Source organism: Ovis aries, chromosome 1 (assembly GCF_016772045.2).
Source record: "Ovis aries strain OAR_USU_Benz2616 breed Rambouillet chromosome 1, ARS-UI_Ramb_v3.0, whole genome shotgun sequence".
Taxonomy (NCBI): Eukaryota; Metazoa; Chordata; class Mammalia; order Artiodactyla; family Bovidae; genus Ovis; species Ovis aries.
In genome coordinates, this window is record NC_056054.1 from 100,740,594 (window position 1) to 100,744,850 (window position 4,257).

The following is a 4,257-nucleotide window of genomic DNA, read 5'->3' on the forward strand; positions in this document are numbered from 1 at the left end:
TGCATGAAAGTGAAAAGCGAAAGTGAAGTTGCTCAGTCATGTCCAACTCTTCACGACCCCATGGACTGCAGCCTACCGGGCTCCTCCGCCCGTTGGATTTTCCAGGCAAGAGTGCTGGAGTGGGGTGCCATCGCCTTCTCCACATCCATGATCTACTGTTGTCTAATTCTCACCCAGATGAGAATTCCCATTTATACATGGGTCAGTTTCTGAGCTCACTAATGCATTCTCTTTCCTATTGCCCCTTCAATAACACAGGGTTTTAATTAAAATAGCTTTGAATATGTTTTGATGTCTAAGAGGGTGGGTCACTCTTATGTTTATTCTTCTTTATCAAAGTTGTCTTAATGTTTTGTGCCTGTTAACTTTTCCACATGAGTTTTAAAAATCAGTTTATCAAGCTTTCTGAAAATTTCTGTCAGTTTATTTAAATTGATATTTATATTGAATTACTATATATATCACGAGGGAGTGAGTGTGTTAGTGTGGACTCTTTGTGACCCCAAGGATGGGGGCCCACCAGGCTCTTCCGTCCATGGGATTTTCCAGGCAAGAATACTGGAGTGGGTTGCCATTCCCTTCTCCAGGGGATCTTCCCCAGCCAAGGATCAAACCTGGGTCTCCCGCATTGGAAGTAGACTCTTTACCATCTGAGCCACTAGAGAAGATATATGTATCATAAATATGTTCAATATACATATTATAAATTTGTGGAGACTCAAGATCATTACAATGTTGAACATTCTTATCTGTAGTAGACATTTACATGCTTATGGTCATTTAGCTTTTTTTATTACAAAATTTTATTGGAGTATAATTGCTTCACAATGCTGTGTTAGTTTCTGCTGTACAGCAAACTCAGCTATATGCATCTAGCTTTTTTTTTTTAAACACTTTTATCGTGGACAATTAGACATAAATAAACATAGAGATATGGTAAAGTGAGCCCCATGAGACCATTATCCTGCTTTAACAATTATCAATATGTGGCCAGTCTTGCTTTATTTACCTTCCCACTTACCCAGATTATTTTGAACCAAATACTAGACATCAGATTATTTCACATGTAAATATATCAGTGTGTATCTCTAAAAGATAAAGACTCTGAAATAAATAAAATTCCAATACCATTATTATATCTAATGTTCTCAAACATGTCAGTATTTATATTTCCCTATCTTAAACATTTAAAAAAATAGTTTATTCTGAGTTCCAAATACAGTCTGAACCTTGCAAACCTTTAAACTATTTTTGTATCATTATGAATTCATGGGTTTAACCATATCTTCTGTGCTTCAGTTCAATGCAGCTTAATAGTTAGTGTTTCTCGTATTGTCCCGTCTTCCGTCAGTGAAAACATTCAAAATGGCTTCTGAGTCCTGAATCTCTATATTTGGCATGCCGTTAGTGCTCTTTTATGGACTCTTTTCTAATATGACAAACCATGGTAGGTTTATGTTGAACACTCCCAGCCCAGAGAGCTTCCTTACCCCTTTCATCTTGGAGGACACAGCTCACCATGTGTTCACTGACAGCCATATATGAACAAGGAAGGGAGCCTCACCAGACAATGAATCTGCCAGCATCTTGATCTTGGACTTCCCAGCCTCCAGAACTGTGAGGAGATAAATTTTGGTTGTTTATAAGCTTCCCAAGTGGATCAGCGGTAAGGAATCTGCCTGCCAATGCCGGAGATGCAGGAGAGATGGGTTCATTTCCGGGGTCAGGAAGATCCCCTGGAGGAGGGCATGGCAACCCACTCCAGTATTCTTGCCTGGAAAATCCCATGGACAGAGAAGCCTGGTGGGCTACAATTCCATGGGGTTGCAAAGAGTTGGACAAGATGGAGTGCACACACACACACATTTATAAGCCACCCAGTTTATGGTATTTTATTATAGCAGTCAGATTAAGGCAGCTCTTCTCATACATAAATCTTACACTCAAAACAGCTAGCTTTATTCATGTTTCAAGGACATTTATGCTTATTATCCTCTGCACTTTTTCCACACTTTGTTGTTACAACAGTCCTAGCTAACGTTTGTTGGATGCACCAATTATATGCCAGTGAATGTGCTATGTGCATGCGTGATAAGTCACTTCAGTTGTGTCCAACTCTTTGCAACCCCATGGATCTTAGCCCACCAGGCTCCTCTGTCCATGAGATTCTCCAGGCAAGAATACTGGAGTGGGTTGCTACTTCCTTTTCCAATGTGCTATACTCTTTGTATATTATTATTTAATCTTCTCACCGCTGTGAGGTAGGACGATTATTATCTTCATTTATAGCTCAATTGGTAAAGAATCTGCCTGGAATGCAGGAGACCCTGGTTTGATTCCTGGGTCGGTAAGGTCCCCTGGAGAAGGGATAGGCTACCCACTCCAGTATTCTTGGGCTTCCCTTGTGGCTCAGCTGGTAAAGAATCCACCTGCAATGCGGGAGACCTGGGTTGGAAAGATCCCCTGGAGAAGGGAAAGGCGACTCACTCCAGTAATCTGGCCTGGAGAATTCCATAAACTGTATAGTCCATGGGGTCGCAAAGAGTCAGACACGACTGAGCAACTTTCACTTCACTTTCACTCAACAGAGGGGAAATTCAGTTCTGAGAGGCTGTATATTTTGCCTTTCAAAACCTGGGATTGAACCCAGTTTTAAAGTAGTACTTCTCCAACGAATCATTTTGCTTCCCACTGTCTGGAATTTTCTTCCCCCATCACTGCCTGTTTCTCCTTCAAGGCCCATCTCAAAAGATATCTCTTTCCAAAAAAACTTTCTTTATCCCTAGCTTAATGTCTCTTTTTGAGCCTCTACAGTACTTGGAGGCTCTGTTGTGGCAAACTCATAGATTCTGAGACCAGAAAAATCATTCATCATTCTCTTCTCTATCTAATCTCACAATTATTTGTGTATTGGACATACAAATAACCGGTTGGGCCATACAAATGTACCGGTTGGTCCTTTAAGTACAGAAATTAGGTGTACTTTGTCACCCTGCTTATTTAACTTATATGCAGAGTGAAGTGAAGGGAAGTCGCTCAGTCGTGTCCGACTCTTTGTGATCCCATGGGCTGTAGCCTACCAGGCTCCTCTGTCCATGGGATTTTACAGGCAATAGTCCTGGAGTGGATTGCCATTTCCTTCTCCAGGGGATCTCCCCAGCCCAGGGATCGAACCTGGGTCTCCCGCATTGTAGACAGACGCTTTACCGTCTGAGCCACCAGGGAAGTCCACATCATGAGAAACGCTGGACTGGAAGAAACACAAGCTGGAATCAAGATTGCTGGGAGAAATATCAATAACCTCAGACATGCAGATGACACCACCCTTATGGCAGAAAGTGAAGAGGAGCTAAAAAGCCTCTTGATGAAAGTGAAAGAGAAGAGTGAAAAAGTTGGCTTAAAGCTCAACATTCAGAAAACGAAGATCATGGCATCTGGTCCCATCACCTCATGGGAAATAGATGGGGAAACAGTGGAAACAGTGTCAGACTTTATTTTGGGGGGCTCCACAATCACTGCAGATGGTGACTGCAGCCATGAAATTAAAAGACGCTTACTCCTTGGAAGAAAAGTTATGACCAACCAACATAGCATATTCAAAAGCAGAGACATTACTTTGCCGACTAAGGTCCGTCTAGTCAAGACTATGTTTTTTTCCTGTGGTCATGTATGGATGTGAGACTTGGACTGTGAAGAAGGCTGAGTGCTGAAGAATTGATGCTTTTGAACTGTGGTGTTGGAGAAGACTCTTGAGAGTCCCTTAGACTGCAAGGAGATCCAACCAGTCCATTCTGAAGGCGATCAACCCTGGGATTTCTTTGGAAGGAATGATGCTAAAGCTGAAGCTCCAGTACTTTGGCCACCTCATGCAGAGTTGACTTATCGGAAAAGACTGTGATGCTGGGAGGGATCAGGGGCAGGAGGAGAAGGGGATGACCGAGGATGAGATGGCTGGATGGCATCACTGACTCAATGGATGTGAGTCTTAGTGAACTCCGGGAGTTGCCAGTGAGGCCTGGCGTGCTGTGATTCATGGGGTCGCAAAGAGTCGGACACGACTGAGCGACTGAACTGAACTGAACTGAACTGAACTAGGTGTACCTTACTCATTTTTGTATCCTCCACAGTATAGAATGCAATGATACAGTAGGAACTCAATAAATATGTACTGACATGATTTAAATTATTTCAACAGCCTTCAATCCAATCTACCGTGCAGTTTCATCGTGTACATCACTACCCTGTTCTCTTAAGACA